The sequence below is a fragment of the Podarcis gaigeae genome (genome assembly GCF_964106915.1).
Source record: "Podarcis gaigeae genome assembly, chromosome: Z".
NCBI classification, from domain to species: domain Eukaryota; kingdom Metazoa; phylum Chordata; class Lepidosauria; order Squamata; family Lacertidae; genus Podarcis; species Podarcis gaigeae.
In genome coordinates, this window is record NC_139691.1 from 46,047,315 (window position 1) to 46,074,352 (window position 27,038).

At 43.6% G+C, this 27,038-nt stretch overlaps 1 protein-coding gene and 1 long non-coding RNA gene across 10 annotated transcripts in view; one reads left to right on the forward strand and one right to left on the reverse strand.

Annotated features, from left to right (window-relative positions):
• FGF13 (fibroblast growth factor 13) overlaps positions 1-27,038 on the forward strand; it is a 233,815-nt gene that overhangs the window by 24,583 nt on the left and 182,194 nt on the right. The gene's annotated exons all lie outside the window — the stretch shown is intronic.
• On the reverse strand, positions 15,891-24,769 carry LOC310837039. Its single transcript, XR_014560363.1, has 5 exons — positions 24,560-24,769; positions 24,212-24,247; positions 22,151-22,210; positions 16,880-21,511; positions 15,891-16,785 (listed from the first exon to the last, which is right to left on the reverse strand). It is a non-coding gene; the product is annotated as an uncharacterized lncRNA (long non-coding RNA).

Here is a 27,038-nt window from a genome sequence, read left to right on the forward strand (position 1 = left end):
TCAAACATGGTTCTCCAGGCCTCTATTGCTGGCCCTTGTAACTCTGTTCAGGCTACACCCATTGCCCAGCTGCACCCTTCTCTGTGTTTTCACCTGTTCTTCAACTCTGACAATGACTCCTAAATTTTTTTTTTACTAGTTTTTAAGCAAATACAATAACCATTAGACACTTATCCAGCAGTACATCTAATGGTGTTTGTTTTATCCATTGTCTCTAGACATTCACATTCAACATCCAAACATATTACTTAACATAACCTCTTCACTGAGAATTTTGAGCAGTTGGTATAACAAGGTCTTGGTTTTGGTCATTACCATAGTTAAAGAATGTCCATGTTCCCTGGAAGTTGTCTCTATTTGCTATGCCTTTAATTGCTCTGTGTGCCTGGTGAGATGCTCAGACATTGCTATATCCCATATCTTATGTTTGCATATATTCAGGGGTATTTCAGTCTTGTCCTTCCATTGCTGAGCTATTGGTAAGCATACTGGAGCCAGTAAGAAGCCTACTAGTTCACTGTGGTTCAGGGCATAGCCAGGGGGGTTATAAATAAAAATAATTAACTGACCAATTGCACCACAGATAATTTGGTTCTGTCCCCCTTCCCAACATAAAACCTGCCCCACCTAAAATAAATATTGACTATGCCCTTGGGATGGAGCCTAAGTCTATGTCCAAAAATAGTAGGGCTAAGGCAGGATTTGGAGAAAGAGGTTGGCTTGAAATTGCAGATATAATGGGGAATACTCTATTCCAAAAGTTTTTAACATGGGGGCGTTTCCACCAAACATGAATAAATGAACCAAGCTAATGACTGTTGCTTTCTCTGATGGAGGATAGAGACAGGTGTGTGAGTCTTTGATGAAAGCAGCCTATAGTGCAATGGTAAAGTGTAGACTTGTTGCTCCTCCCACTTTTGCCCCTGGCCCCTCACACCACTGGCATGTGACCCTATAAGGATGACCTGAAGGATATGCGGCCCTCAGACTGAAAAAAGTTCCCCCAACTTTGCTTTAGACATTTGAAGGCAGCTAGTGAGACTAGCCTTCCTTCCGAGTGGCCTTGCTTCCCTATTATAGACAAATTTCAGTCCACATGGAAACAAGCAGTGGAACATATAATAACAACTTTAGGATTCAATCCACAGATCGTATTCAACATGGGGCACAGACAAGCAAAAATCTTGTTCAACAGTGTGTGGTAGATATAGAACGACAGGTAGACCTAGCCAGGTCCCCCAAAATTTGGAAGATACTTGAAAGATACTGGAAGAAACTGGAAACTGGAAGATACTTGACTTCCCAAATGCTGTACATAGCTAATCTCGAAATACCAAAACAACGAAGGGCTTTCACTTTGGCCCGTTGTCAGTCCCTCCCTTCAGCAATTCAGGAAGGCTGTTATAGGAAGACACCTTACGAGGAGAGGAAATGCCCATGTGGCTCTGGGCAGCAGGAAACAGCGGAGCGTGCCCTTCTTCATTGCCAGTATTACATAGACATTCGAATCTAGGTTTATCCAACTCATTTTATATAAGTTTCCTGGGCATTCAGAACAACACAACATCTCCCTATTACTACAGGACGAGAGCCCAGAAGTCACATATTCAGTTGCCAAATTTTGCGCTGCCATGATAGATATTCAATGAAGAATGGTCTATGCTACAATTCAGTCCTAAGCTGAAGGCCCATATTGTTAGATCTGCACTTCTGAAGCCCACCCCATATAGCTGTGTTAACTGATCTTTTAATTTTTCTTATAAATTTTACTTACCCATTATTAATTTTACTTACTGATTATTTAATTAAGTATTCTATGTATATGTTTTTGGGACGCGGGTGGCGCTGTGGGTAAAACCTCAGCACCTAGGACTTGCCGATCGCATGGTCGGCGGTTCGAATCGCCGCGGCGGGGTGAGCTCCTGTCATTCGGTCCCAGCTCCTGCCCACCTAGCAGTTCGAAAGCACAATTAAGTGCAAGTAGATAAATAGGTACCGCTTTCTAGCGGCAAGGTAAACGGCGTTCCGTGTGCTGCTCTGGTGCCGGTTCGCCGGAGCAGCTTCATCACGCTGGCCACTTGACCCGGAAGTGTCTGCGGACAGCGCTGGCTCCCGGCCTCTAGAGTGAGATGAGCACACAACCCCAGAGTCTGGCAAGACTGGCCCGTACGGGCAGGGGTACCTTAACCTTTACCTTTTAAATCTACATTTGGTTCTTGCTCCTATTTATTTAATAATTATTAGATTCATGCTGCCATGCTATTTATTTAGATGCTTTGCTTATGCTGGTCTGTGACCATAATAAAGTACTTGAACTTGAAGGCAGCTAGTATCATGTGTCCTCTTAACACTATCTGCTCCAAGCTAAACTTAGCCGGCCCTTTCAACAGTTCCTCCTAGATATAAAAACTGCAGTCAGAAGAGACATCTCTTGGAGCTGAGGAGGGTGGATTTCTTTCCCTCCTTATATACAAACTGGTGCAGATTTTACCAGTTTAGTATCTGATGAATCAAACACAACTCATATGATTAACTAAGTTCCCTTTCATCAGATGACAGTTCTAGTAAATGTGCAATGGGCAGAAATACTATAGCCAGATCCAGTGCCGGATTTACGTATAAGCTAAACAAGCTATACCTTAGGGCCCCACTCTCTTGGAGGCCGGCAAAAAATTCAGAGGAAAAAACCCTGGATGTACATTCCCAAAATATAAGATAAAAAACAAATAAAATAAAACCTACATACAGCAACAGTGTTTTGTGTTGTGTAGGCTCCTATGATGTAAAATAATGGGCCCCGCCTGCTAGCCTGCTCCCTAAAATATCACTGGTTTGCTCATTTCTATATATAGGGTGCCTTCATTCTGCATGGACTGGTTCCATGGTCCATATAGTATATATTCAACACAAAAAATTGTGACAATTTGTTGTTGACAAAGGCAGCTGGACATATAAAGGGCCCCATTACCTTCAGTAGCTTAGGGCCTCATCAAATCTAAATCTGGCCCTGACCAGATCAGAGCTGGGTTGAAAATAAACTGTGGGGATGAAGTCAGAGGATTATGCTCTTCTATTGACCTGAACACAGGTGGAGTGACTGCACATTTCCCCAACTTTACCTTTGTCAAAAGGATTGCTTCTTGTGGATTTTGCAACCAGGAGTAGTGCTGGTGGTAAAGCAAGCAGATTTCATCAGTGTCAAGAATTTGACATCTAACCTAAGTCTTGAATTGTGATTGATAGGCGCTTGGCTGCAGGGAGCCACCTCCTGCGATGGCAAGCGTTTAATATTAAACATTGTGGGCGATGAGAACAGATGTTCACCTCTGTGATTTGAAATTCAGATCCATCCAAATTTCCCTTTGAAGTTGGTGGGAGTTTGAAAGTCTGTCTCGCTAGGATTTCACCCCCTTCTTAATTAGTGATATATTGTTAACATAGTGGTGCTTGCAGTATTTACAGGAACAACGGCATTTCTGACTCATCATTTCTAATTTCATTTGATGCTGCTGCCAAAATCAAATAACTTGTTGCTTTGGAATGTGAAGCTGCATTGGGAAGGGCCCTGCACCTGACATGCCAGTTTGTGACACACGCACACACACACCCCTGACACTTTTACATTAGGGAAAAAGCAGAGCCATAAGTGATACCACAGGGAGGCAAGTGCCCTCCTTACATGTAGCCCATGTCCTCCACACATTATAACTTATTCATAAACTGGCTCGCCAAAAGGCTACAATGCTAAGTATGCTTATTTCAAAGCTTCTTAACGGCAAATTCCTGTACAGCATCAATGGGTAGCATGTGACTAAGTAATCCTTAGAGTCAGTGCTTTTCTTCTAGGGAAAAAGGTGCCAGTACTGCGTACCATTGAGCACTCCCAGAAATAAAGAACTCCTCAGAGTAGACCTATTTAAATCAGTTAACCTAATTGCATTGATTTTTGGAAGTCTGCTCTGAGTACCATTTAGTTGGATACTACCAATAGCTGCTAGCGATCTTGGCTATATAGTGCTTCCAAGATCTGGCTATCATTGCTCAATCGAGTGAGAGCTATTGTTCTTATTTCTGATTTGCAGGCTATATTTGGCATCTAGCTGGCTACTCAATCCTGCTTAATTTTAAAGGCTGATTCTAAATTGATGCTTTTGACTGATTTATCTGTTCATCTGTTTTGACTGATCGATTGTTGATTTTATTACTTAGTTGTAGAGACACCCAGAAGGTTTTATTGGAGGGTGACTTAAAAATACTGTAATCAAACAAACAACCAAACAACATTGGAATCCTAAGTGTGTCCACTCAGAAGCAAATCCCTCTTAGTTCTAAGTAACTAAATTCCAGGTAAGTGCTTATATAGTTTATAGTCTAGACACATAACAAGGGAGACACAAGATCAAATTCCGGTGCACTGGATTGTGTTAAGCAAATCACTGATGTCACAACCTAACACCTCTCATAGGGTTTCTGCTGGGAGGAGCTTGGATGACTCCATTTATGTTTCCAGGAAAGCTTTTATGTTTGAATTTACATCTAAACATATAAATTAGGAAATGCACATTTTAGGCAAGCTGGTGTCCTCTTTGCCTGCTTTTGTTTGTGATGCATTTCACCTCTTCTGGTAATTCATAACAAAAGTGACCACCTGTGCTCTTTCTTTCTTCTAGTCAATGAATCCCCAGCACAAGTACTTGCAGCCTGTTAGGCTGATAACTCTTGTCAGCTAAATTTGCAAGCCCGGATTCAGCAAAATGTGATCACTTAATAAATGCACACTGCTTATCTTTCTCTGGATGGTGTTATGGTAGCTGGAATTTTGCCAGCTCGTTTTCATTGGGCTGGGGTAGGGGAGGGAGACAAAAAATCTGCCATTGCATAGTGTGCTGACAATTAGCTGACATTTCACTCACTGGTTCAATCATTCTCCTGTGGATTTATTCTCTCTGTTAATACATTTCTTTGCAATTGGTTCTTCAGTCTTATCGTGGCACATCTTGTAAAGAGAGCTCACTGCCTCTGGTAGAGTCAATCTTTTAAAATTCTGTTACTGTTCTCCCATTCAGTTAATTTTGCTTTTAGCTGGCTTACAATTCCAAATGAGGCCAATGGGTGGGGAACCTTTGGTGCTCTAGATGTTGCTGAGGAAAACTCCTCTCAGCCCCAACAAGCATGGCCAATGGCCAGGGATGATAGGGGTATAGTTTAGTAACATCTAGAACAAGGGCTGCATGTGGCCCTCAAGGCCTTTTTGGGTGGCCCTCAAGAACATTTGATGCCCCCCTCCGCAACCATCACAATACCTTCCCAAAGCTTAGTAATTAAGGCACTTGGGGATGCTGCATAAAGACTCTGACAGGTTCTAGAGTCCTCTAGTCTCCTCCCCAGAGCATAGTTAGCACTTTCCCTGCTTTGGGAAGAAGATGGGAGGGCTCTAGGACTCTGCCAGAGCCTCACACCTCCTTTCCAAACCCTGGTGCCTTTCCCATCTGGCTTTGGGAAGGCAGCATGAGGGCTCAGGGCCATGGGCCACAGGAGAAAAAGGTGGGCTACAAATGCATTTAAATAAATAAATAAATATTGTTTCTGGGTCAAGTGGGGATAGGAGAGACAGATATGAATATTTGTCTTTATAAGATTGTGCTACCTATGGGAAAGATAAATCGCTTTTTAAAACAGAAAATAAAAGGGAGTTTGAAAGATGGATAGATGCTTGTTTTGCATACCTTTGTCCCACTTTTGCTTTGGGTTCAATAGGTTTGGTGGGGTTTGTATGTTTTCCAAAACCTGCCAAACCTCTTTAACCTGGGTCAGTAATGGTGCAAAATACAGGTGTGCCGTATACCATAGGAAGTGATGTCTCTTCCAAATCATTTCCAACTCCCTTAAGCACCATTGTCTGTTTCAGTTCATAGCACGACTTTTGTACTTGGCTTTCTGAAAACCTAAAACTGGGATCACTAATTGTACAGTTAATTAAGCACTTGAAGCAAAAAGCTTGTTAAAACCAATACACCATTTGTTACTTTTAGATGCATTTGATGCTGTCATGTTAGGTATGCTAATTGGACATTTGAGTCATGTCTCGTGTGTGTACAGGGAGAATAACTGTATTTTTATTTTATTTTTTATTTTTACACAAAAGCTCCTGAAAATCCCAATAATTATTCATCTGTGACTCACCTGTCTTTGTTTCTCATTACTGACTGAGGATCATGAAGTACTGTGTAGGTTTTCATAGGCAGAATCAGTTACCCCCTCTCAAAATGCTATGATTTTGAAAGTGAATGAATTCATGAAAAGGCAGAAAATTAATCCATCAAAAAGTTATTTAATGGAAAGACAGCTCTTTCTAGGTGTCTGTTGTGCAGCTTTTGGGGCTCATTTCACATCACAAACATCAAGTAAAAACAACAACAACTCTGTTCTTGGACTGTGTAATCTGAGACAGAAGATTAGGGATAATATATTTTGAATGTGTCCCCTTGAAAACAAATCCCGTGCCATATTGCAAACATTCAAAGAACAAGGCTTGTTAAGAACTCCTGCACTTGACATATAAAAACCTTTAAGTGGCCCCCACAACAAAATGTTGCAGTATGGAGCATTTTTGTTTAGGAATGGCTTCCTGTTGAGGTATGGCCATATTCATCATTAGTAACTTTGACAAAGAATTTGAAAACATTCCTGTTTTCCTTAGGAGGAAGAATACTGTTCTTGGCCACCCCGAGTACATCGGATGGAAGAATGTTCTAAACCATAATCTACTTTTAGAATGTTTTTGATGGAAAGTGCTTTTAGAATTCTTAAAAACTGTTTTGTTTTTACTTTGTTTTTAAAGTGTGCATCCTCTTGCTGTCTCAGGCTCCTTGAAGAGGAATGGTGGGGTATAAATTCAATAAACAACATTCACAATAATAATAACCTAGCTTTGTTCACTGGGGCAAGCTAAATCTGAGAACAAAAGAAACCTAGAATTTTCCTAATACCTAATCAGACCATTGCCCTACTAAGCTCCATACTGTCTACAATGACTGGCAGCAGCTCACTAGGAATTCTCTCCCTGCCTTAGAGATGCAGAGGATTAAATTTGGGGGCTTCTACACACCCAGCAGATGTTCTACCATTGAGATATGACTTTTACGTAGTTGGCAAACATCTGTGTTGGGAGGCAATGGAGGACTGCACTTTAGGGCGGGGGTGCGTGATGTCAAAAACCTTTACATAGTTCCTTTTTAACTCCCACCATCATTCCTGGCTATATGGGGGCATATAGCCTGCGAGTTCCTGTGAGTTCACCTTGATCCACCGTGAAGGGAAAGTATCATGGAAAAGCGAAGTCAGAAAGCAGGCAATGACAGCCAGTATTTTTCCAAACCAATACAAAAGCTGCAGCTGCACCGAAAAGCTGCAACGCTGCTAGAATATGATTCACGCAAAGTGGAAGAAACTTGTCTTGGACTAAGGAGGAAAAATGTTAATATTTCATGCATCTGGGGAGACATTCTCCACTCACTGCCTCAGGATGGCATGTTCCGCAGTGAGAACTTATTCCACACTGGGAAGTCTTTCAGTTTGCTTATTTCAAATGCTGAGCAGCAGCTCATTATTATGTGGCCAATCATGAGAGGTGGGGAGAGGGTAGGGAAACAATAAGGAGGAAGGAGAAAAATCCAGCCTTAAATAAGAGCAACATACTAGACGCCCTTAACCTTGTACTTTGGTAAGGGTGCTGAGAGTTGTTAGGAGATCCTTAACAAACGACAGCTCCCAGGAATCTATGGGGGGAAACCATGATTCTTAAAATGCTTTGAGTGCTTTAAATGTATTGTGTGGATATTACACTAAGTAAATTTTGTATTTATGTGTGTGTGTGTGTGTGTGTGAGAGAGAGAGAGAGAGAGAGAGATGAAGGGGTTTTTTGAACCATGCCGCCACTGCTACATTTAAGTGGCTTCATTGCTGCATCTAAACAGTCATCATACTTTTTAAAATCACCTCTTTATTACATATTACATACCTCCTCTCACCACATAGCAATCAATATGGTTAACTTGACCCAACAGCAGCAGCACCCCCCCCCAAAACACACACACTGCAACTGACCACACCCTGGGCCCTCTGTTCTCTCGCACTGCCAGCAAAAACAAAGCACCTGTTTAAGTGGCAGTGACACAAAAGCTTTGCTTAGAATAAAATTTTACTGTCTTCCTCTTTCCTCCCCTCTTCCCACTTCCTCCCTCAACCCCATATTGCCTATAACAATGTCTCACTCTGAACATGACTGACTTGTTCGAAGGATTCTATGACTTGAAAGCAGAGACTCTGTGAGTTCTGTAGTTACCCAAGAAAAACCTTTAATAAGTGTGTGTGCGCACACAAACACACACACACACACACACACACACACACACACACACACAAGTTAGGTAGAAAATACCTGTAAATCATGGGATGATTTGCAGTAGATTTGCACTACCCTAACCTTTGGAATGCCCTGCCTTGGGTAGCTTGAGAGACACAAACAGTAACCAATATTAAATACCCCAGTTTAGCCAAACTTGAAGAATCAAGAATCTTGAAGAATCAAGAATCACAAGACAGAGAAACCAGTAGGAGAACATTTCAATCTCCCAGGACATTCTATACAAGATCTCAAAGTAGCTGTTTTACTACAAAGGAATTTCAGAAATAGACTGGAAAGAGAAGCTGCTGAATTGCAACTTATTACCAAACTTAAAACCATGGAGAGACCTGGTCTGAACAAAGACATTGGATTCTTATCTCATTATACATGACAAAGCCATTTTTCACCTTCTCACCCCTTGCTTTTTCCTGTAAGACCTATTGCAGTCGTTAAGAGTCGTCAACAGGCTCATCACAGCTATCTGCCAATCACCCATTCCCACCACCCTTCTGAGTAATACCCCTCCCCACCTTCTCACTATATAGAAGGGTCTGGTAACTTCTGTTTCAGTGTATCTGAAGAAGTGTGCATGCACACGAAAGCTCATACCAAGAACTAACTTAGTTGGTCTTTAAGGTGCTACTGGAAAGAATTTTTTTTGTTTTGACTATGGCAGACCAACATGGCTACCTATCTGTAACTCTCACAACCATCACTGCCTTATACGACATCAGACCATTGATGCATCTAGCTCAGCATGATCTTCACTAACAGGCAATAGCTATCCTGCATTTCAGGAAAGGAGACCTTCCCTGCATCTACTTGGAGACACTGCTGATAGAATACACCTATTGTATACAACTAAGTATCGCTAACCTTGCATACATCCCTTGCCTTGCATACAGCCCTTGGGCGTCTTTCCTTGGATATGTGTGTGTAGTACATATTTTGGGTCTTTCAATAGCCTTTTCTGCATTGAGGGTTTTAAATCTTCAGATTAATAATAAGATGCCCCCTCTCCACCCAAACAGTCCGGCCAATGAGATTCTATGTCTGTCCTCTCCTTCTGTGATGTCAGTGCAGGTTAGCCAATTGTCACCAGAGGCTCTAGACTCCATCACACATTGCAGTATGACTTTGCCTCCTGTGCTGATGAAGAAATCCATTTGGTGGGTTGGTGAGGCTAAAGGGGAAAGGTTATTCCTTAAGCTGATGACCTTAATTAGCAGCAATGTAAAATAAATAAACAAACAGTGGGCACCTAGCAGCAAGACAGCCAGTTTTCAAGGTAGGGAAGGAATAGATGCAAGTAAGCTTGAAAGCTGGTGCTCCCTCATTACCTTTTGATGTTGAGCTGATTACCTTACAGTGAAGACAACTAGTTGATCCCCCTGCTGGGAAGTGGCCTTATTAACCTCAGACTGAAATGACAAAGTCACAGATGTTCTCATCAGGATCCCCAATGAAGATTCATTTGCTGGGCTCCTCTTATGAAAGCAGCAATTAACTTGCCGGCATGGCAGGTATACACACACACACACACATATATATATATATACACATACACATACATTCTTGTTGGTATATAAACGGCAGTGTTGAAAGACAAAAGCGCAAAGGCACTTTTTACTACCTGCAAGAAAGCAGCTCATCTGTTCTTAAATATCCTAATTAAAGGGGATGGTAGTAAACTCAAAGACAGAGATAATTAAGCAATGATCTTTCCAGGCCAGGCAAAAAATAAATAAATCACACACACCAACCTCCATAATGCAAATTGCAATGCCAGTGAAACCCATTGTGCAAAAAACAAAACCTCAGGACAAAAAGACCTACAGAAGCAAGGATCATATCAAAGCATCTAAAATTACCCATGGCTGTTAGCCATGATGGCTGTGTTCTATCTCCACTTTTGGAAGCTGCATGCTTCCAAATACAGGCAGCTGGATTTTACAAGTGGGGAGCCTGCCGTTGCACTCAGGTGCTGCTTGCAAACTTTCCATTGGCATCTCGGTGGGCACCATGAGAACAGGATGCTGGGCTAGAGATGTCTGTGCCCCCCCCCCCACTGCCAGAGGCAGTGTCTCTCTGAATACTAGTTTCTGGCCTGGGAGGGGGGGAGGTGTTGCTGCACTTATGCCCTGCTTGAGGTCTTCTCATCAGAGCATTGGCTGCCTACTATGAGAAAAAAGTGCTGGACTGGCTGGGTCTTTGGCCTGATCCAGAAAGGCTCTTCTTATGCTCTTAGCACATATGATGCACATAACTCTTTAAGACCCTTGTAAACTAAAACAATGGAACAACAACCTCTAACTATTATCCCCAAACAGGAGCAGAATGCAGAGATTTAAAACACTAAAACAAATTATTCTAAAAACTTTTTGGGAAAGCTTGGCATGGGGGGAATTCCTTCCCTGGTGCAAAAAACATATTAAAGTAGTTTCTGAGAATCCCCTTTAAGGTGATAACTTGGGGGTGGGGGCAACATAAAAGGTCCTTTCTCTTGCAGCCATACTCCCTTTCTGAAGAAGGGTCTCAGCTGTGGACTTTGGTATGGCAACATGGAGGGGCTGGTTATCTTTTTTATAACCAACCTCTGGGACTGCATCATACCCCTTCTCTGACGATGCAGTTCATTTGTCTGGGGAAAATAAGATATGCATTTAAGGCTTAAGTGCACTGAGTATATCTGAGTATATCTTGAGTATATCTGGTATAGTACTCACCTGTACTATAACAGCTATTGCTCTCAAAGGATCCCCCCACAAATGCTAGGATATCTGATATACTAACAGCTATACAGGAAACATACAGGATAGCTGAGATAGCTCAGCTGGTAGAGCATGACACTCTTAATCTCAAGGCCTTGGGTTCAAGTTCCATGTTAGGTGAAAGATTCCTGCATTGCAGTAGGTTGGACTAGATGACCCTTGTGGTCCGTTCCAACTCTGCAGTTCTGTGATTCTATCAAGCTGTCTTACAGCACACAAGAGCATTGTTCCACATTGAGTGGCAGCAACTCCTCAGCATTTCAAGCAGGGGTTTCTCCCAGCCTTTCCTGGAGATGCCAGAATCAAACCTAGTGCTCTACTACAGAGCTACAGCCCTTCCCCAATAATTTCTTATCCACAGTGGCTACCATCAAACAATGTACAAGCGGCAGGAATTCAGGCTGTTTACCAATTCCATGTATCATAGCAAGATGATTTCCAAACTTGGTGGAGGCTTGCTGTTTTGGTGAGAGTTCTGGATTTTTGAGTTAGGGAATTGTCTGTGTGACAGGCATTGTGTAAATGAAAATATTTCTTAGATGGCTGTGGTGCTCGGTGGTCTAATATCTGGGTTAGAAGCGCAGCTGAGCCAGCTTTGGAGGAAGGGTTTTTGTATATTTCTAAAGGCAGCCAATACCAGTTCTTGTTTGTTTTTGCAATCACTAAGGCTCCATACCTTTACTCACTGAGTATGAGCTCTACTGAACATAGGCAGAGTTCCCTGGGGAGAGGGATTGATCGTTCAACCGCACTGAAATTGTAGCTCTGTGAGGGGAATTGGGATCTCCTAACAAATCGGAGCACCTGTAACGAACTACACTTCCCAAGATTTCTTGGGGGAAGCTGTGACTGTTTGAAGTGGTATCATGCTACTTTCAATGTATAGTGCAGCTGTGGCTTCAGTTTTGAATGGCCCTAACTGTTAAGGTGCTTCTATTGCCACAAGACCCTTTCTTTGGTCACTGAAGTTTTGGCAACATTTCCACAGGGAACAAAAATCACATCCCCTTTTGCAGCGTCACCCGGTGATTTTTGTTACTGAATAAAAATGTTTGGCTTTGCTGGCCTCTGCCACATTCAGTTTCAACCTGTCTTTCCAAGTAAGGAGAGTCTGTGCTGGATAAAAATAATAAAACAGTGCCTCTTGGTGATTAATTTTTATTTTTGGAAAACCCCTGAGGGGTGGAAATGGCATGCAGTTTATTTGGGCAAAACTCCAGGTTTATATCAAGCAGCCAGCAAAAGTAACCCACAGGGAATAAAAATAATTTTCCAAATAACCAAGAATAGCATGGGCCAGCCAATTATTGATTGTTGTTAAATAGTTCTGCCCTTTTGCGGAATTCTACCTAGGAATGGAATTCTCTAAAGTGTTGTCACACCCACAATGAGTTCCCTCTTCTAAGCACTTGGTAAAAGGGCCCTTTTGGGTACCACCAAAGATCTCAGTGATCAGGCACGGTTTTAAGAAACCAGGAAATTCTTAAGGTATCCTGGATGCAAATTGTAAAGGGCCTTTCAAATTAATTCAAGAGCTTTGAACAAGGCTCAGTAGTGTAGGGGGAGTTGGTGCAAAGTTTTAGCCCTGGATTCATGTTGTGCTGGCAAACCCATCAAGACTCCAGCTGCTGCTTGTTGGACCAGTTGGAGCTTCCATATCAGGGAAAATGGAATCCCAAAGTGGATCCCATATAGAATGCATGGTTGATCTACCCAAAAAAGGGATATCATAAAATGAGTAAGAATATAGAAAAGCCCAAACTGAACTGATCAGTGGATTGGAGACCAGTTAAGAAGCCCCACCCTCCCCAAAAAAGTCCAGGTTTACAAAATGATGGGTGGTGTGTAGAATGAAGATAGAAAGATGTTTGTTTCATAATATAAGAACTTGGAAGTGTCAAACAAAACTGACTGAAAGGTCAAAAGAAAGTACTATTCAATTCTTGAACGCCCTGAAACTTGTACGTTTTGGCTCCCGAATGATCGAGTGTTCCGGTTTTCTAATGTTCTTTTGGAAGCTAAATGTTTGGTGGCACTTCCTGCAGCCAATCAGAAGTCACGCTTCGGAAGTCAAACGTTTTGGAAGCCGAACGGACTTCTGGAACAGATTTCATTCGACTTCCGAGGTATGACTGTACACGATTCAGAATCGCCTTGTGGGATTAGATGCTACAGGATGTGATAAAGTTGGTCATTTATTGAGATTTTTTTTTTAAAAAAAAGAGGATTAGAGAAATTCACAAGAAGAAATATGTCAGTAGGCTAGCGATGGGGGTGAAATTTGCTCCGTTTACATTTTGGTGCAAACTTGCCAGATTCATACCTTCCAAACAATGCCCAAACAAAAACACAGCCCTCCTCTGAAATGTACACTTCTTCCAAATTTTTGATGCAGTTCTTCAAATAATGTGTACAAAAAATTGTGTATTAGTAAAGATAGCATGCAAGGATACATTCTATTAAGTGGAAGCTGCAAAAATCTGTATATTACAATAAACATCCGTGGGAATGTGTACAAATTTTCATGTCATTTTAAATTTTCTTTTAAATCGCAAATGTATGCAGAAATTGACAGGTACTTCCATTCCTGCAATGAGTTGGTTCAGTGTAGCACTAAACCCTGGTTTAGCATTGCAATAACAAGTGTAGCCTCTGGGCTCACACTTTCCACCTCCCCACCATGCTGTTAAAATGAGGAGCTAGACAGCTTTTGCTTCCATTATACGTACAAATTAACCACAGTATACACAGTGTCATCCAAACTTGAATCAGCTCTGTTTAATCTTAAATCTGGTTAGTAGAAATAAATCAACTTCAACACTTAGTTTATGAAGCTGGCTTGTTTCCATTAATTCTAGGTAAGGTCAACCAGAGTTTGGGATGAAAATGACATGCTAAACTATGGCTACTCTAAAATGGCAGTGGGCAATTCCAATCTCTTGATGTCACATCAGAAGAGGAGCGTGGAGGATAGAGCATGTGAGTTTAGGAGAGGATGGTTTCATTTTTGTTCCTTTAAACCAGGTGTTGGGAACCTTTGGCCCTCCAGATGTTGATGAACTACAATTCCCATCAACCCAGCAGGCATGGTCAGCGGTCAGGGATGATGGGAGTTGTAGTCCAGCAGCATCTGGAGGAAAAAAGATTCCCCATACCTGCATGAAAGCGTAGTTTAATTCAGCATCTGAACACAGCCAAATAACTGCTATATTTAGAGGCAATTTACACTTGAGATTCAGTTGTTGGAAAGAAACATCAGAAAAGGCCTATTTCCTTCAGTTTTTGGTCTTCCTGGAAGCATCCTGATGGCTGTTCTGGGAAATGGGATGCTAGACTAGATGACATTTAATGTGACTCAGCAAGAGAAGAGGGTTCTTTGTTCATAACCCGCTCTTTGGAATAATTTAGTGCTGACGTCTGCAAAATGATGGCAATCTGGTTGCAACTAAATAGAGTACAAAAAGCTCCCCCCCCCCATGAACATGTGAGTGTCAAGTGTCTGAACTCAGGTCCAAGATTTAGATCTGCACCTTCTATCACATGGAACAGAAGGGGTGGGGGGCATAAACAGTTTGGGTGTGATCCTAGTGGTTAAGAGCAGTGGACTCGTAATCTGGTGAACCGGGTTCACGTCTCTGCTCCTCCACTTGCAGCTGCTGGGCCAGTCACACTTTTCTGAAGTCTCTTAGCCTCACTCACCTTACAGAGTGTTTGTTGTGGGGAGGAAAGGAAAGGAGGTTGTGAGCCGCTTTGAGACTCCTTAGGGTAGTGATAAAGCGAGATATCAAATCCAAATCCACCCAATGTGGACAGATCAAGGGAAGACCCAGGCTCAAATGACTATCCAGCCATCAGGTTAACCCGCAAACGTGGGCAAGCCGTAATTTCTCAGCCTAGCCTACTTTGCATGGTTGTTGTGAGGATGAAAGGCAGGCAGATACACCAGCCTGGGCTCTTCAGGGTCAGCTCTACTACCAGACAGCAGCCTTGGGATACACAATTTCAATTTGTTTTAGTATTTTAAGTTTCGTATGTTTTAAAGTATGGGTGTGGATTTTTCCTCATTTTTATTGTTTTATCTTTTTGCAAACTGCTTTGAGTTTCTTTGTTTAAAAAGTAGTGTATACAATGAATGAATGAATGAATGAATGCTTAGGGTTGGGCAGTGGACGAAGATGTCTTTGGGCACCCTAAGATAGACCTCTGCCTTCAGGATAAGTGTAGTATGTTGAAGATGCAACTGCCGGCATGATTGCTTTTGTAAATGGAATTGGGTGAGGCATCAGAAGCAACCTAACTTTTGTCTTGGAGTTCAGCATCAGGGTTGTTGCTGCTGTTCAGAACAGGATCATGTGACCAAGGGTGGCTCTGAGAGAGAGAGAGAGAGAGAGAGAGAGAGAGAGAGAGAGAGAGGTTTCCCTCTCTGGCAAATCTGTTTTCTAGCCCTCATGATAACAGAAGCAAACCTAGCATCGTGGGCAGGCACTATCCAACACATGGAAACCAGAACAGCTCCAGTAGAGGTCTGGAGATTCCTGCTCTTCCCAAAGGTGGTTCTTCCTCTGCCCCCTTTCAAGGTCTTAATAGTTCCCCCCACATCTCCCAGTTCCATTCTTAACATGTGAACTCCCAATATGAAGATATTTCAGGAAGTCAGCGTGAAAGAGCCAGCTGAAGGGGCGGGTAATTGCCCCAGGCTAACAATGGAATTTGGAATGAAAGAAAATGACTTCGGTGTGGGTGCACCAAATATTATTTTAATTTGTTTGTTTAAAGCATTTTATATCCTGCTCTTCAGCAATAAAAAAGGGGAAAGGCTCCCAGAGCAGGGCACAAATGTTCATGATAGGACAGCCCCAATTTTCAGGCTTATGGTCTAAAAAGGCATAATGTAGAAGGAAAGGGGATTGGGATGGAGGAAGGAGAAAGGAAAAGAAAACTCAGGCTTTATTTCTTAGTTGTGGAGTTCATGTAATGACCATGTATAAATGTGAGATGCAGGTGGCGAAAAGGCTTGTCGTCACTGAAAGCCAGGACACCAGCAAAATGCAGGCTGTCATGGCACCAGATCCTTTCAAACTCTCCTGGTGAGAGGCAGAAAAGCTCCTGTGCAAATGGCAACGTACTCCCTTTGGTAGTTGTCTCATTGGCTTAACGATCAGAAATGTGTGGCTCCCAAGAGAAAAGCAGTAGCATTGATTTCTTCCGGCTTCCATCCCCGGAAAAAATGAAATTATACCTTCAGGACATAAAGGATGAAATACCATATAAAGAAATATAAAGTGTGCAAGAAAAGAAATAAAAAGTCAACATCCATTGTGGTACAGTGATATGTTTCTTGGAAATTTTCTCAACCGATTCAAATGGCGACCTACTTCGTGCATCAGATTTGGCCACCTCAACATGATGCGTGTGTGTATTGGGGGGGGGGGATGTCTCCATATATTAGAATTGTTCACACATAACTCTGAGCACAGGAGCACACCGTCTCTGCACATAGGCAAGTGTTCATGGGAAAGAGTGTAACATGCTAATTTGTGCCTCTCAGCTGTTCTTTACACAAACTGTGGTCTCAATAAATATAATCTGTGAACACGCTGCTATTATCTGAAGGCTATGCGTGTTAGGAGCTCTCAGCTGTTGAGTGACGAAGCCCCATGACACTGGGGAAACAAGAACACAGGAAGCTGCCTTGGTTCACCTAGCTCAGTAGTGTCAACACTGACTGGCAGCAGCTCATCAGGGCTTCAGAACAGGATTTTCTCCCAGTCTCTCATGGAGACGCCCAGGATTGAACCTATGACCTTCTGCATGCAAAACAATTGCTCCATCCCTAAGCTACAACCCATTAAGAATTTTAATTCCCATTAGGACTCTTTTTTGCCTTCTTCAAAGTTGTTTTGCTAAACATACATTAGTGTGAATTTTGGCTGGTGCTTGGTTTTTCGTGCGTGTTTTTGGAATGGTCTGCCTGACTACATATATTGGGACAATTCTCTTTTGTCTTTCTTCACAGAAAGTTCTCAGTGCCACCCTCCAACCCCAAAGAAGAGTCCCCATGATTAAGTTGCTTTGTATCTCTCTGTACAAGGAGAAGGGGGCATAAATTATTCATTTTCGGTGGGTGTTAAGAGACTTTGGTCTCAGCTGTGCTCTGAATATAGAAACTGAGAGGCTTATTCAGCATGGGTCAGGGGAAGCAGATTTCAAACAGCTTTTTGGCAAGTATGAAAGAAAATGCTGTTTTTTACTTTAAAAAAATTAAAAGATGACTAGACAAAAATAGATTTGCATGGGCATCTGTAACTATTATTAAGCGCTGGTTCACAGCCTGTCCTTATAACAGGTGCTTTTTTTTGTGTATGTGTGTGGGAGTTTTAATATTGAATTAATGCCTTTTATTGAGCCTTATAGCAAATGCAATCCACAAATACAGAATTTTACTTTCCCCACCCAGGAGTAACTGCTAGGGCTATGTATGTTCACAAGCCTCCCCCCGCTCCCCCCACAATGCAATTCAGAGCCTGATCTGTCACTTTGGAGGGGCCCTGATCTGGGAATTGGGCCTGATATTTGCATAGTCCCACCCAGGGGCTGGTTGCTGCCCTTTGGGATTGCTGGGGAGAAGACCAACAGTAGGCGGTTCCAGTGCCAATGACAGGCAGAGCCACCCTTTGATTGGCTGGAAATAAGAAGGCAGACATGGTAAGCTCTGACTGAGAGCAGACTGTGGTTGGTGGTGCTTTGCCCCATTTACCCTTATTGGCAAGCCTTCACTGGCCCCACCCCTTTATTTGCATCTCCTCACTGCTGAGTTCTCTTTCTCGCTCATCTGTTTCTTGCTCATCCTTAACCTGGTGCCACCCAGATGCCATTGAACTCCCAACTCCTGTTGTCCCTAACCATTGGCCATGCTGGCCACTGGGGCTGATGGAAGCTGGAGTCCAACACCTGCAAAACATCAGGCCAAGGTTCTGTCAGATAGATGAAAGTCTGTCAAGAAAACTAATGATGATGGAGGCAACCATGATGCTGAGGCAGCAGTGGCAGACATGGTGTTTTTTGTACCCGCCTTGTCTTCTTTCTGAAGCTGATAGCTTCTGAACAGTGGGATTCAATCTGCTGGAAACTGCAGGTGCAAAGGACTAACTCCTATCTCCCCCTGGGCACTTGGCCCTGCCTCAATTTCATGGCAGCTATTAACCAAAGAAAAAGGTTTTGGGTTTGGGTGACCATACAGGAAAGTCTTTATTTGAAGTGTTCCTCTGTTTGATGGACTCTACATCCCTAAGTATGGGGAGAGTTTTCTTTAAAGGCTAAAAACCATTTGGAAAGAGAGTGAGGCTTTGACGTTTTCCACCAGAAATTAACAGCTGTACAGCGGACAGGGCAGTCACACTGGTCTTTGGCTCACAGCGTTCTGTACTGTGATGAAATTGATTGTGTTTCTATTTAAATAATAGTAAATACTTCTAAATTTGCAAATAAGGACACAAATCAATGCAATTTTTTCTGCAAATCTCTCTTTCTTTGTCCTCATCTCTTTGTTTTGTAACTTGTAGAACACCCACCCTAATTTGTTAAATTTGACCAGAGATCTCCCATGTGCCATCTCAGCTGGCCTTAAAATGGATTGGCTTCTACTTTTCCAATAACCCCATCCCTTCTAGAGTCACCTCAGTAATAGCAAGTGGTTGCAGTCTCTCCTCACACATAATCTAAAATCTAGCTAAGAGTGAGATGCAATTGCAGGCAACAGGGCTGTCTGAGAACTTAGATCTCTTTGCAGTAGAAGCAGACATCACTAGACTAGATGGAACAATGGTCCAACTCTGTCTATCTGGTGTCATAGCCCCATAACCTGGGGACGTTGCATTGGACAGCTGAGGACATGGTTGAGGTTCAGAACAACCTTATTTGGAGGCCTCATACCCATCACCATCTTCTGACTCAGATGAGCCTGCTGCGATGCCTGTGCCTCTCCAGAAGCCAAAGGCTACAGAATAAGCAGAGGATGCTTTAACCAACCAGACAGCTCCTCCTACATAAGGCTTCAAATGGTGCCAGCTCCCTGCAGATCCCACTTATCTGGAAGCTGCTTTAGCAGGTCTCATTGGAGCTATCCAAGGTCTGGTATGCTCTCTGACTGACTCTGACTTGCGAATGGGTGTTGCCTGCTCCATATGTGAGCCTCAAGCACCCACAGAACTGGAGGTAAGGCATCTTTGAATGTCAGTGTTGTGTGTGCATCTGAGGCCTTTTGTTTCTGGAACTGGGTCACCGATGGCTTGCTTGTTGTGCTAGTAGAATTGCCTTGCTGGGTTATTGTGGAGGCATTATTGTCAGAGGCTGATCCCCACACCTGAGAGTGAGGTGCATGGTGGCTGAGGTCAGGGTGACTTGGAGCTGCCCACTAGACAGCTGTTATGCCAGCAAAGCTCCTGTAAAGAGGGATATGTTTATATCATCTTGGGCAGCTCCTTCCCCTTCTTGATCAACCAGCCAGCTCCCAATGGACACCTGGGTCATCTCTGGATTCTCCATGCTCCTGAGCATCAGAGCAAGGACCACCTAGCTCATGAGTGAGGAATCTCAGGTCCAGGGCTGAATGTGGCCCCCAGACCCCTCTATTTGGCCCTTGGAATGCTCTGCTACACTCCCTCTTCCCAGGCCACACACCCGCACTGGTGGTCCTGCTTTGCACTGTTCTGGAACTCTGATAAATTCCTCTTCCCTGCCTGGGTGGGTGGAGGATCCAAAGAGGTGTGTGCACAAGTGTAGAAACCAGCCTACTGCATAAAGGCAAAATTTTCATTTGTTGCTTTGCCTGCGTTTGCCTATGACCCCTCCAGCAGCATGGGCCCCTCAGAAGATTGCCTAGAAGGGAATGTGGCCCCCAGGCTGAGAAAACTTCCCCGCTCCTGATCTAGCTTACAGTTCTGTCACTCTGCTAGTGCTGTGCCAGACTACCTGTTTTCCCCTGCCTTTGCAAAGCCTTTGAACAGTGCTGTCTCCTGTCTTCTTAAAGCCCAGGCTCCCCCCTGAGCCTCTGGTGCCACTTTCCACTGCTGAGATATAAATATTTAGGGATCGTCATCTCTTCCCTCTCCCAGTGACTTAAGCCTCTCTTACAGCCAGCTTCATATGAGAGAGGGTTATATTTATACCAATGCTTTTGCTTATTGAGATGTTTATCGTGAAAACCCTCAGTTTTGCAAGCAAAGGCCTGGCAACTTTAGATGCAATATATGCTTACAAGAAATGAGGAATATAGCATTACTTTTCCTGATGCAATGCTAGTACTTCTGCCTCATTTTCTAATGTTCCTTTCACATTGCAATACCCGTTGTTGCATTACAGAACTGTGGATTTTTGACTGAATTGCCAGCATGCCAGGGTAAAGTCATTCACCCCAGTGAGTGCATTGCACAACACTGGACATCTCTAGACAATGCTGCTATTCCCCCACCCTTTCCACACTTGTGCTTCTGTTCCCCTGTGATTCCCCCATGAAAACTGCATGAAAACTGCAGGAAAGAACTTTATGCTGGTATGCTGCTTCAAATTTCATTCCTTTACTCCCATAGTTTTCCGGGATTAAGGGGGCTGCAAATGGATCCTTTTCTGGAACCAAATAACATGGAAATAAGTGCCAAGTGTGCACTACATTCCATTACTTTTCCAAAATGGGTCCATATGTCAGGTGAAAGCTCAAATCAGTTGCAAAATCAGTTACAAAAACACGCAGGAACTGGAATAAATGGTGTGAATGCAGCCTTGGTTTGCATTAGGGCTGGCAACAAGAGTCAGCATATTTGGGCCTCTGGAGAGGGCTCAATCCCCAGCAGGGGCCAACTGCCAAGAGCTCATTGCGCCTATTGCAATGAAGAGACCAGCTCACCAAGGGAGGATGAACATGAATGGTGTCTTGCTCCCAGCCCTTCTGGAGCCTGGAGTCAACACTGCTTCGCATAGCAACTTAGAAAGGCTAAGAAGAAAGGCTCAATCTCTTAGCCATATTTAGAAGGATGCTAATAACACCTATGGAGATGTAAGATAGAGGAAGCAGAGATGGGCCACATTTTGGAGTTCTGGATGATGACATTTTGGAAATAAGTTGGCTTTGTAAAAGAGTCAGTGCTGCCTGGGGAGACAGAAATAGTTTAATAAAAACAGTTTTTAAAAGGAAAAAGAAGGAAAGAAATCTCTCTGCCTAGTTCATTCATACTTTTCTAAACTTCTACCATGTCACCTTTTCTTGAAACTAATAAGTCCTGAAGGTTGCAAACTTTCTTCATGTGGATCACTTTGCTTGCCCTTTTCGTTTGTTTGCCTGGATGGAGAAAGAAGAGGCGTCTGTGAGGTCTACATGTAGAAACTTCTAACTTCTGCATGGCTAAAATCCCATTCCCTATTTTATAGGATTGCACCTCAATCCTACATGTCAGCAGTGTGTTATGAAAAAAAAAAGCAATGGGAATAACTTGTCTACAATCCTGCACATATGTATGTGCCCTTGAAATTAAGCCCCATTGAACTTTCTCCCATTCTGAGCAACCGCATGCAGGCTGTTTATCTTGTTGGGGCCAGAGGAAAATCTATGCCAAGGTAATCTTGTGTGTGTGATATCTCACATGGAACACATTGCTCATGAATTAAGTATTTACCTCCCTCCTTTTTGATAGGGGAGAATGTAAAACATGGGCAGATCATTTAAGGGCTGCCAATGCTCATTATCTTCAAATCCTTCTACACAGGACAAATGTCACTTGAATTAAAATCATTTGGAGGGAGGCGTCAGGGAGAAGAGAGGATGCAAAGAATGGAAAGAAGTAGCAGGAAAATGTAGCTGAGACACAAGTTCAGAGTTCCCAGAAAATGAACTCGTTCTGCAGTCATAAATAGCCAGCGCTGAAAAGCTTCTGGGGTTGATGGGACTGTCATTGTTGAGCCGTAAGGCTTGCACGCTTACTTTTCAATGCTTGCTTTTGGTGCTGGGGTCTTCCTAGGAGCAATTCAAGAGAAGGAACATCTAGAGGAATGGTTAGAACCAGATTTCAGGGCAGAACTCTGGGGCCCTGCAGCCTCTCTGCCCCTCAATGATGGCAGGCACAAATGACAGCAGGACATAGGGCACTAGCCTTTTGGGACCCATAGACCCCTTTGGAACATTCAGAAAGTGACATGAGCGCCGCAGTTACAAAATGGTCGCCATAGGGGTTTGGCATTACACAAAATGGCTTCCACATCTAAAAGAGCCAAAAGAGGACGGGTGGAAAATGGTGCAGCAATGTCTGCACCCCCATCAGCCTGCCGTCATTGAAATAAACACATACCACACCCTCCAACATTTCTCTGATGAAAATAGGGACATCCCATTCCATAATGATACCTTTACTATTTATACCCCACACATCTTACTGGGTTACCCCAGCCACTCTGGGCAGCTTCCAACATATATAAAAACATAATAAAACATTAAACATTTTTAAAAGTTCCCTATACAGGATTGCCTTCAGATGACTTGGGGGATCGGATAACTCCATGCCTTCCAACATTTCTCCACTGAAAATAGGGACAGTCTAAGGAGAAATGGGACATTCCGGAATCAACTCAGAAGCCAGAACGACCTCTCTAAATCAGGGGCATCCCTGGAAAATAGGGACACTTGGAGGGTTTGACATACACCTCAGAAACTGCTACACCAGACCCTCCATGCGTCCCTATTTTCCAGAGACATCTCTGATTTAAAGACGTCGTCCTGGTTTCTGATTTCATCCCACAATGTCTCACTTTTCCTTAGGGCATCCATATTTTCTTCGGAGAAATGTTGGAGGGTATGCTACACTTGCTCACAGAGAGAAGCAGTTCTCTGATCAAAAGGTAGCATCCTGGTATCCAATAAAATGTGGTCACATTGTGCCTGGCCCTCCTCTGGCATCTGGTCCTCTGAAACTTGCCCATGTGGGAATGCAGGCTTAAAAAGCTTCACCACTTCTGATATGTATACAAACGCTCTTCCACTCCCTGCAGTTTTCCCTGGTCAAAAATCTGCTGCATGAAAACTTCTTTGAGCCCAGTGTCTTTTTCCAGCAGGGAGCACCTGAATGTCACTGGAAGATTCACAAGCATGGCTTGAAGACAACAGCTGTCTCCTTTGCCCCTCAGCAGTTGGTTTTCAGAGCTAGACTGCATATGAATGTAGAGGTTCTATTTTACTGTCATGGCTAGCAGCTGTTAAACTGCTGAGGAATATGAAGAGGAGAGTGTGATTGTGCTCATGACCTGCTTGCAGGCTTGCCAATGGCTTCTTGTCAGAACAGAACACTGGAGGAGCAGGACCTTTGCTCTCATTCAGCAGAGCTCTTTTTACAGACACAACTTTTGGGAGAGCTGATAACAGGCACTTTCTTACTACCATGTGCAAAAACATCCCTTTTGCTCCTCCTTTGCCTCGGGCCAAACAGCTTTCTAGGTTTCTAAAGCCACATGAAACCTGCTTGACCATTTACGGCAAAGGGATAATGAATATGTTCCACCTCATAGGTACTACCTGTTGCACTACCATGAACAGGCTAGCAGTGGGGTGGGAGAATAACACTCCCCTGTCTTCAGCCTGAGCTTTTATTAACCAAAGCATTTATTAAGCAAAGCTGGCAGAACCGGAGATGAGCTGGTACATTTATTTTAATATTTTGCAAGACAAATGTGTTGAGATTTGAAAAGGTGTTTTTTTTTTTTTGTTTGTGCTCCAGCATCTCCCCCTCCATTTAGAAATTTCAGCTTTCACTGCGGCCCTAAATATGAAGAAGCTTTGAAATGCATGCCTATTCTTTCACACACACTCCAACCTCACTTCAATACCCCTGGCCGTGAACTTTCCTTTTCTGAATTTGCATTTAATGTTGTTTATTTGGGTTGGCTAGGTGGTGGGGGAGGAGATCACAGCCTTTTCTTTCTTCCTGCTGTATTATACTTTCAGAAATGGGTTTGGTTTTTTTGGGGGGAAGACAGATAATTATACTTAACTTACATGGAGGTGGATTTCTTTCAAAAACCTTCACTCCTCCTGAAAGAACAAAGTAGCATAAAATGTATTGAGCTGTCTCTCTCCCTACTCCCTTCAATCTTTTCTGAACACAATCCCACAGTTGCCTGGACTTGAAGGTTGAGTTTTTAACTCACAATATTTCACACACACATACACACAAATTGCAAGTTCTCAGATTAAATATATACTGTACAACAGGGGTCAGCAAACTTTTTCAGCAGGAGGTCGGGTCCACTGTCTCTCAGACCTTGTGTGTGTGGGGGTGGACTATATTTTTTTTTGGGGGGGGTGAATGATGCTATAGCACTACGAGCCCTGGTGGCTGTTTACCTGTGTCTTGTGAGCGGCAGGGGCTGGTGGCAGTCGGACGATGAGCAGCGCATGAAAGGGCTCCAGAGAGGGGCTGCTTAAAATGGCGGCCGCTGGAGCGCTGCTGCTGCTGCTGGCACCAACAAAGCCCAGCCGCCTTCCTCCTCTAGGCAGGGCAGGGAGAAGCCCAGAGGAGGGAGAGAGGGAGGAGGCAGAGGTGGCACCGTCGTGTGAGGGAGAGGGAGGGAGAAGGAGGGAGAGGGAAAGAACGCGCACACTAGCGATCCATGCGGCGATTCCCAGACTGTCCGCGGGCCGGATCAAGAAGGCAATTGGGCTTGATCTGGCCCGCGGACCTTAGTTTGCCTACCCATGATATACAACAAACTGATGCATTTGCTGGAATATTTCCACTCAGATGCCCCCCCCCCCCGCCACTTCATACGCCGGTGTTTTCAGAATTGCATTAATGGGGATGCTGACCAAAGATATCATTAGAGTCTTGGGTAGGAAAGAGAGATGTCAATTTTCCTAGTGCAAGTCTTACATTATGGTGCAATCTCTAAGGGTAGTATTTACTTATTTACTTATTTTCTAGTATTCCTGACTGATCTTTTTTCCACCCAACCTTGCTTAGCTTTCAATAAGGGTAGCTGCTACCTAATTTACTGAGGGTAAGGCTAACAGTGGCTACTTTCCACAATGGCTGCGCCCTCCCTCCAATGTCGTAGGCGTCATGCCTCTGAATGCCAGTTGTCTGGAATCACAAATGCATACCCTCCAACATTTCTCTGATGAAAATAGGAACGTCCCATTCCATAATAAAAAAATTACTATTTATACCACACACATCTTACTAGGTTGCCCCAGCCCATCCTGGGTGGCTTCCAACATATATAAAAACACAATAAAACGTTAAACATTTTTTAAAAACCTTCCCTATACAGGATTGCCTTCAGATGGCTTGGGGATTGGATAACTCCATACCCTCCAACATTTCTTCAATGAAAATAGGGACTTCCTAGGGAAAGGTGGATGGGACGCAGGTGGCGCTGTGGGTTAAACCACAGAGCCTAGGACTCAGAAGGTCGGCAGTTCGAATCCCCCTGATGGGGTGAGCTCTCGTTGCTCGGTCCCTGCTCCTGTCAACCCAGCAGTTCGAAAGCACGTCAAAGTGCAAGTAGATAAATACTTGCCTTCCAGCGGGAAGGTAAATGGCGCTTCCGTGCGCTGCTCTGGTTCACCAGAAGTGGCTTAGTCATGCCGGCCACATGACCCGGAAGCTGTATGCCGGCTCCCTCGGCCAGTAAAGCAAGATGAGCACTGCAACCCAAGAGTTGGTCACAACTGGACCTAATGGTCAGGGGTCCCTTTACCTTTAAGGAAAGGTGGAACATTCCAGGATCAAATCAGAAACTGGGATGGCTTCTCTAAATCAGGGATGTCCCTGGAAAATAGGGACACTTGGAGGGTCTGCAACTGGAGAGAGTGCTGTTGTGTTCAAGCCTTGCCCATTGGGACCACTGTGAGAACAGAATGCTGGACGAGATGGGCCTTATTTATTTATTCCACTAAGGGTTTATTTTGCAACGGAGAGCCGTTTAGATAATTTGATTGGCTGGTGCTGCTCCCTTTGTTTTATATATGCTTTAATATGATCATTTCAATAACATGGCAAAGCTTTGCACCCTGCCAGTTACCCTCTCGTTAGCTGCTCTGAACCATTTCGTACAGAAAAATAGGGAGCTGATAGATGATAGATAGATAGATAAATAAATAGATAATAATAATAATAATAATAATAATAATAATAATAATAATAATAATTTTTTTTTTTATACCCCGCCCTCCCCAGCCAAGGCCGGGCTCAGAGCGGCTTACAAGCAATAATAAAAACAAGAGGAATGATTACAACTTAAAAACAAAAATAAAATACAACATTAAAATAATGGAACATTAAAATATTAAAATGTAGCCTCATCGCAGGAGGAGAAGGAAAAGAAAGGGAAAAAAAAGAGAGGGAGGGAATCAAACTGGCTCCAAGCCAAAGGCTAGGCGGAACAACTCTGTCTTACAGGCCCTGCGGAAAGAAGTCAGATCCTGCAGGGCCCTGGTCTCATGAGGCAGAGCGTTCCACCAGGCCGGAGCCAGAGTTGAAAAGGCCCTGGCTCTGGTTGAAGCCAATCTAACTTCCTTAGGGCCTGGGACCACTAGGGTGTTGTTATTTATGGACCTTGAGGCTCTCCGTGGGGCATACCAGGAGAGGCGGTCCCATAGGTACGAGGGTCCTAGGCCGTGAAGGGCTTTAAAGGTCATAAGCAGCACCTTAAATCTGACCCTGTACTCCACCGGGAGCCAGTGCAGCTTGAAAAGCACTGGGTGAATATGCTCCCATGGCAGAGACCCCGTGAGGAGCCTCGCTGCAGCATTCTGTACCCGCTGGAGTTTCTGGGACAGCTGCAAGGGCAGCCCCGCGTAGAGCGAATTACAGTAGTCAAGC